The sequence below is a fragment of the Hydra vulgaris genome, chromosome 09, assembly GCF_038396675.1.
Source record: "Hydra vulgaris chromosome 09, alternate assembly HydraT2T_AEP".
Taxonomy (NCBI): Eukaryota; Metazoa; Cnidaria; class Hydrozoa; order Anthoathecata; family Hydridae; genus Hydra; species Hydra vulgaris.
This window is the reverse complement of record NC_088928.1, coordinates 8,480,280-8,496,424: the sequence shown is the minus strand read 5'-3', so window position 1 is coordinate 8,496,424 and position 16,145 is coordinate 8,480,280.

The following is a 16,145-nucleotide window of genomic DNA, read 5'->3' as shown; positions in this document are numbered from 1 at the left end:
TTTTTGGATTTTTTGACCATAAAATATTGATGAGTACTTCATTAGAATCATTAGAACTCTGTGTTTAACCTAGGTGTGCATGTTTGAATATTGCTCAGTTTTTCAAGCTCTTAATGATATTTAGATACAAGTTGATAAACTAATTTTTGACGTGTAATTACTATTGTATCCAAAAAAATTTTATGTTATTAATATCAGCAATATGACGCACAAGAAATGATACGTGACGACGAGACTGATCAGGAAAGATAGTTCAATAACAATGTACCTCGCAGTTTTTTTTTTTTGTAAAATATATATTTTTTGTACACTTTTCATTTTCACTTAAAGAATTATTAGCTGCCGTCTGGTACTAATAATCTTCTGGATAAATCATCACGCTCTAAACTTTTTGGTTCAATTTAAAGTTTTTTACATGGGTTACTATTAAAAACATCAAATGCCTAGGAATACTTTTTTTTCAATTAAAATTTAAAAATTAAGTTACAGTAATATAATCAAAATAAAGATTTTTTTGTAATAATAAACTTTGTGCATTTTTTTACCCCTGATGATGCCGAATGATTTAAGGAGAAAATATGTTAAGCCTTCCATTCAGCAAAACCTACATGATTATGCTTTCTTTACTGTATTCTACATCCTCTAAAGTACTTGAAAAGGACTTTGATGTCATTATATTCTTATTTTGAAATTGTGGCCAAACAACATATAAGCAAAACACGTTTGCGTTTTTACTGTAAGCCATCGGTAGAAATTCTAATGCATTTTTTGCCTGACTCGTTATGATACTCTTTAATAATACTTTTGTTCCTGCTGCTTTTGTAGAATTTTGTTTTTCTTTTGTTTTGCTGATAACTTTTATGAATTTTAAATAGTGTTGTTAACCTTGACCAATGCGTTGATATTCATACAGGAAGTGTTTACAATTTAGTAAAAATCCACTAAGGTTTGGCGCCTCTTCCCAATATCAGGGAAAAAAACAACCATTCTAAAGTTGACATAATATTGTTTAGGTTTAGCTTTTTTAGTACCATCAAATGTATGTTATTCAACTGAAAGTCAAGTACCACAAAATAAAATTTTATATTTTGCTGTCCAATAAATTTTACAATGCAAATAAATAGTTTAATTTTAATGGTCAGAGCAAGGAAAGACTATGTTTTTGTCTTTTTGCTGAGTATCGCATTAAAATTTCATTATTTACAAGGTTATATGCGGGAGGCTCCGGTTGACACCATCACGACCTGGTACAGAGGGGTGAAATCAAAATTAAAAAAATGCAAATATGACAGAACGGCTTATGCATGTGTTAATTTATTTTTGCGTTTGGCCTAATTAATAGTTTTCAGGCTTTGATTTTTCAATGTTTTTTATTAATAACTCTGCTTTTTCCTCATTTCACACAAAAATCTTTCGTCTTTTATTTAAAATCAAATTTTTTTTTTATTTTGATAGAAATTCGAAACCCCTGTTGTTGAGTCTAAAAAATACAGAGGAGTGACACCAAAAAAATTTAATGACCTTGGTGACACTAACCGTAGCGACGCCACTATAGTATATACTAAGAATTAATGAGATGTCTTAGACATCTATTTAATTACAACCTTATTTAATTTTTTTATATTTTTGCCCACATGCTACTCGGTGTAGTTAGGGTGGTACATACCTCAAAATATTCAAAATTTTCAAAATTTGAATTGTCAATTTTTCTGGTTAATTTTTCATTGCTGATTCTGAAAATGAGATCAAAATTAGATTAAACAGCATTTAAATTAGTCTAATTTAGCATTTGAAATGTTTATAATTTTCTAGTTTCTTAGCAACGGTCTTAGCAACCAGGGTGATACATGAACTTATTTTATTTCCTATCTATATTTGTGTTCATTCAGTATGGAAACTAACTTTTTAGCCTATAGAGCTTCTTGTTTAGACTTGAAGACATATTTCCAAGCAATACAACCACGGTATTTCCTTAAATTTACTGGATGCATGTATTGCAAATAAGGTTAAGTTATCATTATTGAAAAAATCCGAATTTTTTTACTTATAATAAGCTCAACTTGCAAAAAACTGAAATCAAAAGCGAGAAAAAAAAAGTTTCATGGTAACAGATTCTCTCAAAATCAATTAAATTATGACGAATTCAATTATGAAGTAGATACTCAAGGTATTGAATGCTATGTTTTTTTGACACTCAAATCTTAAAAGACATTGTCGATAAAGTTGGATTATTTCCAATACGCTTTGGAAAGTTAGGTTTTAATCCTAATATTGATAAAAAAAGGATTATCACATCTTTTTATACTTACTTCCTGTACTTGTAAATGGAAACACGAGTTTCATACCTCAAAAAAAAGTCTCAAGTTTTAGCAAAAACAATGGTGGTAAGGGATATGATACTAACTATTGCTCTGTTTTAGCATTTTGTGAAATTGGAAAAGGTCATTTAGCTATAGCACGTTTTAGTTTGATAGCTAAATGACCAAAGAAGACCTTTTCATGGTATAATTTTTTGCTTCAGGTTTTTTTAATATTTAAAATTTTTTTTTTTTTTTTGTATATAATTTTCAAAACCTTTTTACTACCCGTAATAGTGAATCTAAAGAACACTATTTTTGAAGTCTTTAGATCAATTCTGCTCATCGGCGTTAACATGAATTTAGTTGAAATCTATTGAGTTCCTTAATTTACTATTGATCCTAGTTCTAATCGGTTCTGACGTATATTAACTATATATCATGTCAAAACACAACATTTCTATCACAAAAAATACTTTAACTCCGACCAAGAAAGACCACATGATTAAAAAAAATTGCCGTCAAACGATCAAAACAGATTATGTTGTTAAACTATAATGTTCATTTCACCTAAAAAACATATTTGTTTAGAATGTTTTTAAAATTTAAACAAGCGACTGTGGTTATAAGAAAAATTTAAAAAAAAAAAGAATTTTCGGTCTGGGTTTTTCCCCTATAAAACATTTATATTTTATAATACCGAAAAATTTATTATTTTAATTTTTTTCGTCTTTTTATAATTCACAGACCTGATCATTTAGCGGCAATATGTCGTCGTCAACAAAACGTCTTGCAGACTCTGCGATATTTTAAAATTGCCCTAACTACACCGATAAGTTAAGGCAATTTTAGTGCCTCTCCCTCTCCTGTTTTTTATCTAAAGAAACTTTTTTATTTTAATTTAGAGGATATTTTTTAAAAATTGGCAATTGTGCCCCCTTACTTTTTTATATGAAGTTAATATGAAGTTTTCATGATATGCTATAAGATTTTCATTTTATGCTACAAGTGTTTTTTAGCTAAGTTTAATTAGTACTTGCCCATACGATGTTGTTTAATAAATATGTATTGAAGAAAAGTATAAACTTTTTATAGATTAAGAATTTAAAATTGGTTTAACATTTAACTTTTTAAATTATGTTATTGAGATTTTTTAAATATAAAAATCATATGTTTTTATCAAAGTATACTTCCTAAAAAAAAAAGTTTTAAAAACCAATTTATAACAAAAGTTATAATATTTTTACCGGTGTCACCCTAACCAACGCTGAAACTAGAAAAGATATATTATATTATTAAATATAAATATATTAACATATAAATTGCACAAAATTTCAAATTTTTATCAACAGTTAAAATTTGAAATACGTTTTTTTTTGGACTCGTTACACATTGCCATAATCAAAGAGAAAGACCTAAAATAGCGAAAAGTAAAACTGTGGCTTAAAGTACAACTTGATGTTGAAATATTTTTGTATTTTAAATCACATTCGCGTCTCCTTAAAAAAAAAATCCTCTATTTCTTTGATATTTTAGGACTTTCAAATTCCGGTAGGGGAGGGGGATACATAGCCCCTATTCCACCCTCCCCGAATCTGTCACTGATCCATGTATATATAAATATATACATATATAAATATATATATATATATATATATATATATACATAAAATATATACTTATATGTAAATATATATATAAAGATATATTTATATATATATATATATATATATATATATATATATATATATATATATATATATATATATATATATATATATATATATATATATATATATATATATATATATAATCAGTTATTTATGCAACTTAGCTTAAATATAATAATGCATCAAAACTAAAAAAATTATTATTAAGTTTTTTTGAAACTTTTTCAACAGATATTTGTAGAATATTATTAAATAAATGTTTTTATATATTTTCCTTCGATTATTCCCTAAATACCGCGAGTAAGCATTGATATTAAAAAAAAAGTTCCGGGTTAAATACCTATTGTCGAAAAATAATCGAAATACACAATACTTTGACAACAAAGTTTTTTTTTTTTCGATTGTTCGGTGTCAGTTTTTTTGAAATAATAATTTATTTTTTTTTTCTTTCATTTGGAATCGTCATATAAAGACTTTTAGCTCATGCTCAAATGAGAGCCAACTTCGTCGTTAAAGAAAAGATAATACTGAAAATAAATTAGGTTTTTAGATCACACAAACTTTTAAACTACTATACTATATTTAAACTACTACGATAAAATATCTAACTGTAACATTATTAAGATATTTTTTATTAGGCAAATTTATTAAAAATATTAAGATGTTAAGAAAATTTATTTTTTCCTAATATATATATATATATATATATATATATATATATATATATATATATATATATATATATATATATATATATATATATATAAGCATACATAAATAAACAAAAACATATTTGGTTTTAAAATTAAACGTATACTTAAATAATTTTATACTCGTTTATACAAAAGCCGTTAATACAAAAATGTTTTAACTTTATTAGTAAAATACCGTGATCCACTGTATCAAATGTTTTTGAAAGGTCAATAGTTAACCCTATACCTTTTTACCCTTACCGAAAAATTCAATTCATTTGTTTGTAAGTTCGATGATAGTATGCTAAATTTAGCTAGAACAATAGTTTGTTTGTTACCGTTAAACCGATTATTTTAAAACGAAGCAACGCAAGTTTTCAATTTATATTATTGTGTTTAACTATGCCATTTTTGTACAATTCCTCTTTTTTTTTAAATCGTTTGTAAGTAACTTATAAAATAATAACTATTTTATTGTATAGAGTATTTAATAGTTAAAAAGGATTTGATGTTTTAATAAGTCAAAAAATAAAAACTTTACATAAACGCCTTAAAGTATAAAAATATAGAAAAACAAAAAACTGTGTTTACTCGTTGAAATTTAGAAAGCAAGGTAATATATACATTGAAACTACATTACCATGAGCAAAAGTATATTTAAAATTTTAACAGTTTTATTGTCTTTAACAATGACATGGATTTTTGCATTTTTGTTTTTATTCTCGTTTAAGGTTGGTAGCAAACGGGTATACTTTTTCTCAAATAAAAAAAAAGAATTCTTAGAGAATTAAGCACCGTGACACAGTTGTTTTAATTCTGGCTCAAAACCAAAAAGTCCGATGTTCAATGCCAACTCTTGCCAGATGAGTGAAATAGGTCAGGAAGGAGGTTTGAACTTTCTAGCAAAATGCTTTGTCACGGTGCTTGGAGCACCTATATAACCACACAAACACACACACACACATACACACACACACACACACACACACACACACACACACAAAGTCTTAAAGGATACTAAAGTGAAATACTACCAGACACTTGCTTAAATATATAGTTTTGCTGATATTTTTAGGACTAAAAATATCAGCAATATTACTCTGATCAAAACAACTTTAGAAAAATTTTCTGCAGATTGTTCACTAACAAAGACCACCTTTTGCCATCAGACGCAAATTAGAAAATTATAACAAAAACAGTAATTTATAATTTTCACAATTTTACAACTTAAATGTATAATTTTCTACCTTAAAAGGTAGAAATTTACACTTTACTAGAGTATATCACATATCCTACCCTAAGGTAAAAATTTCTACCTCTCTTTTTTTCAGTGTGTACATAAATTAAATAATTCCTAGTTTTCTTTAAGAGCTTATTATGAAATACATACAATTATACAAAATGCCTAAAAGTTCATAAGTTTTTAAACCATTATACTTGGAATACTGAATTCAATAAATGTTTAATAAATTTTTATATGATAAGCTGATAATTCATTGCAATCTTTCGTATAAAATATTTTCAACAGTTATGAATTTGCAAATCTCAAAAAGGATAACAATTCTATGTAATCTATTTAAAAGGCTATGTACATTGCGAATGGCTTTGTTTGTAAACCAAAACCTAAAGTCGACATTTTATTTACATTTTTACAAATCTCTTTTTACATTTTGAAATAATCAAAAAATAACTAATTCTTTTAAAGTAAACTTGTTAAAATCCACCATGCAGCAAGTTTTGACCTAACATATGTGATAATAGAACATATGTCAATTTACTTTGTAATGGATATAAACGTTTACTTTTAAAGAAATAGTTTGTTGTAATTATCTCAAAGTTTGTAAAAATGACTTGTTCCAATTTTTTTAAAGGCTGTCAAATATAAATTTGCGAATTGTGATTTTTGAAACAGGATCTACCCCTCCCCTAAGGTGTTTTATATGCCTTTGAGTTAGCGCATTTGTACATTTAGTATTTGAGTTGAAACATTTTGAAGTATAGTTGGCAAATTCAAATATCAAGGATCTTTTCTGTGTGTGTGTGTCTTTAGTCGGCAAAAAACAGATACAACCCTCTCCCCGCCCCTCATAAGATCATCTTCGGGACGGCCCTGGTTAAAGATTGTCTTTTATTTTCAATAGAAATATTGATATTTTGATAAAACCCTTTAAATAAAACCCACTTTTAAAATTATCAAAGTTCAAGGGCATTAAAATATACATTCGAAGAATAAAAGAAACTTAAGTTTTTTTATTTTATTCCAATTTTTGTTTTGTTTTTTATATTTGACTTTCTTAATTATTTTTAGCCGAATTTACTATTTTAAAATTTTTTTTTGTTTAAAATCAGTATAAGACGCGTGAGTCATAAGTTTTAGGAAAAATTTGAATAAGTTAAATATTAAATTGAAAAAAAGTTTTAACATTTTTTCGTATCTATTTCTAGAATATTTATTTATGAATTTTAATAATTTTAAACTTCAAACTTGTCAATTTGCAAAAATAAAAAAAAAAGTATATTTTTAAACATAACAAAAAAGTAATTTTGGCATTAGTCATACACCATTTAAAGTAAGATACGCAAACCATCTCAAATGATATGCATCAGTTAAGTATAGAAACGAGTTAAGTATAGAAAAATTGGAACAAGTCATTTTTACAAACTTTGAGATAATTACAACAAACTATTTCTTTAAAAGTAAACGTTTATATCCATTACAAAGTAAATTGACATATGTTCTGTTATCACATATGTTAACCATCTGTGATGTAGAGCTTAAATGACCAAAACATAAACTCTATTATAAAATGAAAAATTAGCAAACGTTGCTAACTTTACAATCTAACAACAACTATATGCCACCTTTGTCTCTACAAAAAATGTTATCACATAATGTTAAAAACTTACTAAACAAAAAAAAGAGATTTATAAAAAATACATATACATATTTAATATACATATATATATATATATTTTTAGACTAATAATAAGGTCACTGAGCAATAGCTACACGAACATCATGTGCTTCATTTGTAGAAATATAACTTATAGCAATGAGCAATGGCCACAAGAACGTCATGTGCTTTATTTGTAGAAATTTAAATAGAAATATAACTTATTACTAGTAAACCCGCTGTTTTAGTGGTTGCTCTTTGGTATTTCAGTTTGCATTTAGGAGAAGATGACGTAGAAGATAATATTGGACTCAGGTAAAAAAGTCGAGATTTCAAAATACTAAAATTCTGTTTTTGAAGGTTGTGATTGGACAGAGGCTTGAGGTTGAACTATTTTTGTTTCGGATGATTTTGTTTAGGCAGATTAATTCCAAAAGGGGCTTGTTTGACCATCTAATAACCCAATCTTTCCTCCACTCTAAACTGCCGCTGGTAGAGTTTACTATCATCCGTGCTTTTCCATTCTCCAGATCGGAAAAGCACGGATGATAATAAACTCTATCAGCATAAAGTAAAAATAGTACAATTTCCAGAGTTTAAATTCTTTATCGAAAGTATTGGTTTTGCAGCTAACTTTCTCTGTTCTTTATGTTTGCTGCAAAGTAGTGCTTAAATAGCACTTCTATATTAATATGTTAAACACTTCTATCTTAATATGTCATACACTTAATAGCACTTCTATCTTAATATGTTATAGCATGTGCATGGTATTTATTAATATACCTTTTTTTTTTTCAAAAAAATCTGATAAGATATAATGAACATTTTCTTTTAATTTTAAGTATCAGTTATATTGTTCTCTTTTCGTATTTAACCTAACAACGCTAAATCATAATATTTAAAATTACCAATTACTCCAAAAATGCTGATTAAAAGCAATTGCTTTTTTTATTCACCCGTCCTTTTGTATTTCACTACTTTTGCTCCAGTCATTTTGATATTATTTGTATAACACAAATTTGTATGCAATATTAACAAAGAAGTTTGTAAATGTGACCTTATTTTATCATTAACCATTTGCATGTATTAATGTTAGTAAATTCACAGACAATCCAACTATTGTATGAACTATCACATGTTATACTTTTGTTTAATAATTTATACCCATTTAAATGTATGCCCTGCTATGGTCTTTACTGCAACATTGAACTTAGTTCTTTTTATGCTTTCTATTTTTGCATTACTGTTGTTTCTTCTAAAAAGCAGCCCGTATTTATTAGGTTCTCTTAAAATGTGAGACTCAAAATATAAAAATTTACTTACAAAATCAGTCATAACACGTAACTTGCAAATTCGATTATCTTTATGTGTTCTTTTTGCCACAGTTAAAGCAGTCACAGTTTGTTGATAGTGTACAAATAAAGTTTTGTTGCAAATTCAACGTTTGATAACAATTTCATATTTTAAAATAACGTATTTTCAATTAAAAAAAAATAGTTTTATGCGAAGTTTTAACAGTTGCGTAAAATAGTTCATTCAAAACACAACTTTTTAAATGTCATATCATAAAATTTGTAAAACATGTTATTACAGTAAAGATAGTTGTAAACCTATAAATTTGTAAACTAAAATGACCTTCGAGATGTCGAATTAGAAATATTTGGGACATTTACGTGTCCATTGGGTTAATTGGATAAAAAAACGGCAAACCTCGTATGCCATATTTTTACCAAAACCTCGGTATCAGTGGCTACTTAAGTAACACCTAATATTTTTGTACCTATAAAAATATTCTATTAAAAAAAGTTGTACACTTTTAAACAAAAAAATTTTGCTTTAATATTCATTTTGTCTGAGAAAAAAATATTAGCAATAAAATAGTGCCACTCAAAAACGCCATCAACTCAATAACGCAGCAAGGTTAGATTTTTGAGTCAAACCATTCTCTTAAATCTTAATACCAAGGGCAATTGTTTTTTAATACAAAATTATTATCACTAAAAATGTTATATATATAGAAACAAAAAATGTTTATTATTAAATAATATAAATAAATAACATAAATGTGGATCCAAGATCAGACGTGACCCACGATCTTTTATATTTGGTCGTTGCTTTAGTAATGTTTCAATACTTTAACTGAAAATAAATAAATAACAAAAAATTGATGGTGGTTGTTTGCGTTAGACGGCTTCTTTGTAGAATGTTTTAGCGACTAACAATTGATTCGTAATTGCATTGTTTTTCTTTCTTTCATCTTTCTGCATAATTAGTGGTTGAAAAAAAAAGATTTTAAAGCGATAAAAATTTGCTTTAAAAAAATAATAAGTGAAACAATAACATACTTTTTAAAATGCAAATAAAGCAAAACTATTGGGTGGATTTCAACTAACTATATATTTTTAAGAAGGGATTTATATAAACCCCTTTATTCCAAAAAAAAAAAAAAATGTAATAATAGTTTGTGAAAACCGAAATATTTCAATTGAATATGAAATGAATTTGAAGCGTATTACCTAAAAAATTCTTTAAACACTTAGTTTTGATTAGTTTTTTTGGCTTAATTGAACATACTATTAACTTGTCAAGCAAAATGTTACACAAAAAACGCTTTTTTAACAAATCCATCGAGCTCCGGCAATTTCACTTATTATCAAGATAGATGTTATAACAATGACAATAATAATAACAATAATAACAACAATAATTATAAAAACAATAACACTAATTTATAATTATACCTACAATACATGGGATTTATGTAGGATCCATGTGGGTTATCCCAGCTGAATACTAACTGGGTCCCGTATGAGTCCCGCTTGCTATCCCGGCTGAATACCGTCTGGGTCCCGTTTGTGTTTTCTGGCGGGAGTCCCGGACGGGTCCCGTCTGGATCCCGCGGAGAAAAACCGTCGGGATCCGGCTGGGTTACCCGTACGGGTCCCGTCCTGCGGCCCGGCTGGGACACACCCGGGTACCTTGTGGGCTGGCTAGCTGGGTATTTAAAGAATATAGAATAAAATCTGTTCCATAGTTTATTCCTTACATTACCTAAGGTAAAATAAATAAAAACCTCTTAAAATTTCCATTTTGTTGCTGTTGAATAAATAAGGCATTTTTTTACTCTCAAAACTACGTCTTAGTCAATATTGAGAGAGAAAACAATTTTTGTAAATATATTAGAATAGTACTACTACCAATTACCAAATTTACCAACTTGAAATTAAAATTTCTTTCATATCTTTATAAAACTTAATCAACGGATTTAAAAGAAGTTAATCCTCCAATTGTAAATATAGAGAGCCTAAGCTCTGACTACTCTTATTCTTGCATTCTGGAAAAATATAGTGTACTGGTTGAGACTTCACTTCAAGATTACTCCGGTGTATTTTATTTATATTAAAGAGTCTGGTAGGAAAAACAATTGTGTAGCTGCGTGTAATGAACTGAAGCAAACAATGAGGATCATGCGTGTTGTGTCGCCACAAAAACCTTGTTACACTAAGTTTTTTGACCTACAAAATTTAGCTAAAATTAGGCAGTTACATTTCATTAAAAAGGGTTATAAACCTGGTACCCAAAATTCATATTTGCTTTCTTTTAATCACTTTATAGAGTTTTTGATTCGGTCTAAGCTAACATCACATGTTGATAATGTTGTGCCTGTAATGATTTTTGTAGATTTTTACAAAAATAAAATCCTATGTAAAAAATCTAAATTTATTTACAACATGGTCTGGTTGTGACTTTGAGTCAGGTTGTATTTCAATACAACTAAATTAATTTTTTTAAAAATACTTGCATGATGATTTCGTCATAAAAGAAGTTGTGCTACTTTAGTGCAAAAATTACTTCGGATTTTTTTTTATGATATAAAAATGATGATAATGTAAGAGTTGGCGACTCTTATGAAGATAATAAAAAAGAGACTGGTGAAAGTTGGTCTTAATAAAAAAACAAGGAAGTTTCTGAAGCATCTGAAAAAGTTTGTAAAATAATTTTTGATGGAAACGATACTATTATATCAGGCTCAATCTATCGCGAAACATTCTAACTTCAAGTTTAAAACCAAAGTTTATTCAAAATTTATTGATTCTAATAATGAAAATGATAGCGGTGTCAACCAAACAATAAATCTTATTATAAATCAATATTATCTTGCATTAAAAAAAATTTAGCGTTTCCTTTAAATTTTATCCAATCTTATAAAAAATATTTCGATTTTTTATTTTTAAACAGAAGAAGAAATCAGATGAAGAAATCAAGTTTTTTCCGTAAAATGCGAATAAATAAATAATCCTGTGTTATAAAAATACCCCCCAAAAAAAATCGTTATTAAGATAAAAACTCGATAAACTTGACGAACGAGGGAATTTTTTTAGATAAAAAATGCGTTTTTTCAATGAAATAAAACTTCTGATAGTCTTTTGAACTCAATTAAAGATTTTTTTCGCGCTGTATACTAGTGCCTTAAAGTAACTCTTTTAGCGACGTTTGTTGGTGTGTATATTATATATTATTTAAATTTTTAGATACAAACAAAAAGAAAGTATCACTTAAAAAGGTTTTAAAAAAAGCCAGTTTGACAAGGTACTTTGGTTGACTTGACTTAATGGTAGTAAAGCTTATTTAATGCAAATTTCAAAGTAACAATGAGTTCACTTGACGATAACTTCATGAAGTTACGAAGACTTCAAACACGCCCACCGCTGACGTTTCGAATTTTAGTCTTTCATTTTAGAATATTAAAAGAAAATTAAAATCGAAGCTTTACTATGTTTACATTTTTATTACAAAGCACTATAAAAAATAACTGACAACAGCTGTTAAAAAAATTACAGCTGTTGTCAGTTTATTTTACTCTTTTAAATTTTTAATTAGCTGCTTTTTAATCTAACTCGTGTTAGCATTTTGAGCTATGTTTATATTATATATTTGTTCTCATTTTAATTTTTAGTTATAAGAGTCGCATTTTAAAAAGTAATTTCTATTATTATTTTATTTACTTTATTATTTGTTTAAATTACAGATTATTGCCAAATACTCCTGAAAATAAATAATTACATTCCATTAATTAAAAACCATAATTTACATTGAATAATTTTTTTCTTTGCATGAAAAAGTTAATCATTCAAACTAAGAATAATGATTCTCATGTGCGCATTTCATACGCCTTTCAACTATAATCGTTTTCCGATGATAAGTTAAAGTTACAAACAAACAGTTCAGATCTTATTGATGAAATAGTGGGGATCATCAAAAAGGTTCAAGTCAACCTCGTTAATAACTCATAAAAGAATTATAATAACAACCTATAATAAGAGATTTTTCTTCACAGAATTCCCTATTCATCGTAATCCAAGCCATTTTCACCAAGCCGCTAACGAAATGATTACGACGTTAGATGTTACAATTTTCAGTAAACTGATATTTTACGGCTTTCAAGGCTTGGCTATCAGAGGCAAGGCAAAGGAATCTTCAAATCTATTCTAGCTCTTAGAACTGAGGTCTATGGATGTACCGGATTTGAAAAAATGGATGACCAGGGAAGTTCAATCGATTGACCAGAGAAGTGCAAGTGGACATCACCAGATGTCGCAAATGAAATTTTGTTAGATATTTCGTTAGTTATCCTACGTAAATTATCAAAAAAAGATAAAGAAAAAGGGATTTCTTTGGATTCAAGATGGACGAATCGTCTGATAACAAAGGAAAAGAGCAGGATTATTAGACAAACAAACAAGTCATCGAACATTGTATTTTCCTTAATAACTTCTATGATTTTTAAGTTATATAGGTATTAATATCTATCCGTTCAGAGGACAATGAGTACCAAACTAATGAGGATTTTTGTGGATTTAATGAGACAGCCTCAACTAAAAGCAAGAATCTGTTTTTGATTATGAAAAACGTCCTTCTTCGTTCCAACTTAAGGTTTGAGATCTGTTGAGGACAATCCGACAATGGAGGTGCTAACATATCTTCTGCAATAGCTGGCTTGCAAAAATTGGTTCTTTAACAAGAAAGCAGAGCTCTTTATATTTATTGCAGAGCTCACCAAAATGAAAGCGAAAATGGACCAAAATGGAACATCATTTAGACGTTTTTGCACAACTAGGGAGATAATGCGCAAACCATCTCTAGTATCTATTACCAGTAATTACAGATCACTTCTGATTTGGCTGGAAGACCTTACCACCAACCCCGACTTTACCACATACCGAATTGGCCTTTTTGTCTTCTTTTCATGTTTTTGAAACCTTTTTTAAATTGAAATATCTTCGAATCATTTTTACCATCCTAGTAGATTTAAGCATTCAACTTCAGGGAGGCCAACTGTACGCAGTAAGGCTGAATCCATCATTCAGACCCTGAAACAAACTTAGAGATCTTTGCGTACTGAGTCACGTTTGCGTACTGAGTCACGAAACAGTTTTCGATGCGGCAACTGAATCTGCTAAATCGATGGATTTAGACAAACCAGCTCTGCCCAGGAGAAGGAAAGTACCTGCAAGATTTGAGGTCGGCTTCAGGAATAACTAGTACCAGCCAAAGGATCCAAATAAGATCTACAAGCAGTTATACTTTACTAGTTTAAATGCAGTTCAACTGAAACCACTCGTCATTTAACAAGAATTGAAAAGCATGTGAATGGATCAAATAATACTGAATGCAGTATCAACTACATAAAAAACTTCTACAAACACGATTTTTCTAATTATTAGAAACTGCAACTTCACCGGGACCTTTTCATAGACAAAGTTAAGAGAAAAAAGTATAGTTAGAGGATTTTTATTCAGCTCTAGATTTCATCCGCCCTAAAAAAAAAATTGGATTGAGAAGCATTGGTTTGGAAATTGTCCGTTTTATTAAAACAATCAGTTCCTGCCAGTGTCAACTTGTACAGCAAAACGATCATTTAGAAGTCTGCGTACACTAAAAACTTTTCTTCGATTGACCATGATCCAGGAAAGGCTGAACGCTGTTTCTCTAATGAATACCAATAAAAAAATTACCCAGAGTGATGGAATAGATTTTTTGATCAACATGCTAATTGAAAAAAAAAAAGAAACACCCCGTAGAATGTTTTATTTGGAAACAAAATACATCTATCTCTACTTGTTTAACTTTAATTTCTTGATGCTAGTTAACCGAAATCAATAGTTTTTAATTTTTTATTTCTAAATCAAAAATAATAAACACTAGGCAGTAGACACACATTTAACATTTTGCCTTAGTTGAAAATTCAAGTACTCTACGCCCATAATAATGATAATAACCAGAGAATTCGGAAAAAGACAATTTTTAATAAGGAGCAAAATAAAACTATTAAACAATTGCTTCCATTTTAATTTTATGATCAATTGTTTCAAAGAAAATGTTATAGCTATAAATATTAACAATCTGGAAGCTGAAATTTTTCTGAAAAAAGCGCGATTATATTAACCTTGTGTATCATAACTTTAAAGTGGGATTGTTTATATTTTTATTATACAAAATCAATATAAAATTTATTACACTCTTTAATTAGATCAAAGAATAAAAAGGTAAACAACTAAACATGTTAGATAATCTTTTTGAATATGTGTTTATTACAAAATAATAATTATATAGTTTTTATTAATGGTAGATTAGTTTTGATTTAAACATAGCATAAAAACAAAGTTTGTTATTTATAAATCTTTTTTAAAAATACATTTTTATAGATATAAGTTGTAACAGTTTTTATGTTTTCTTTGTATGAAATGATTTTCTGAAAATTAGGATTTTATTTTTTTAGGCACTTTTAGACATGAGTTTGATTCTTTAACTGTTTTGATTTTATTTTGTTTTGTTTTTGTGAAAACACTGGGAAGATTCTTTAAAATATGTTAGTATTAAATATTCCAACAAAGTTGAAATTATCAGTAAAATTTTTTTTTTTTAAACCAAACTTTAAGGCAATTTTTTATGCTTACTGATTCATATTAAGGCTTGCGAGGTGGGTGTCGGGGCTTTTATTAATATGAATTTATACATATATATATATATATGTATATATATATATATATATATATATATATATATATATATATATATATATATATATATATATATATATATAGATATATATATATATATGTATATACAAACAAATTTAAACAATTTTAAAATGTATTCTACAAATAGAGTGCTCAATGTTCTTCAAAGAACAGAGCAATTATAATATATATATATGTATATATATATATATATATATATATATATATATATATATATATATATATATATATATATATATACATATATATATATATATGTATATATACATATATATACACATATATATATATATATATATATATATATACATATGTATATATATATATATATACACACACACATATATTAGTCCCCAACAGGTACCTCGCAAGCCCTAATAAGTATGAATAAGTAATCATAAAAAAATTGCAGAATATATATATATATATATATATATATATATAAATATATATATATATATATATATATATATATATATCTATATATATATATATATATATATATATATGTATATATATATATATATATATATATATATATATATATATA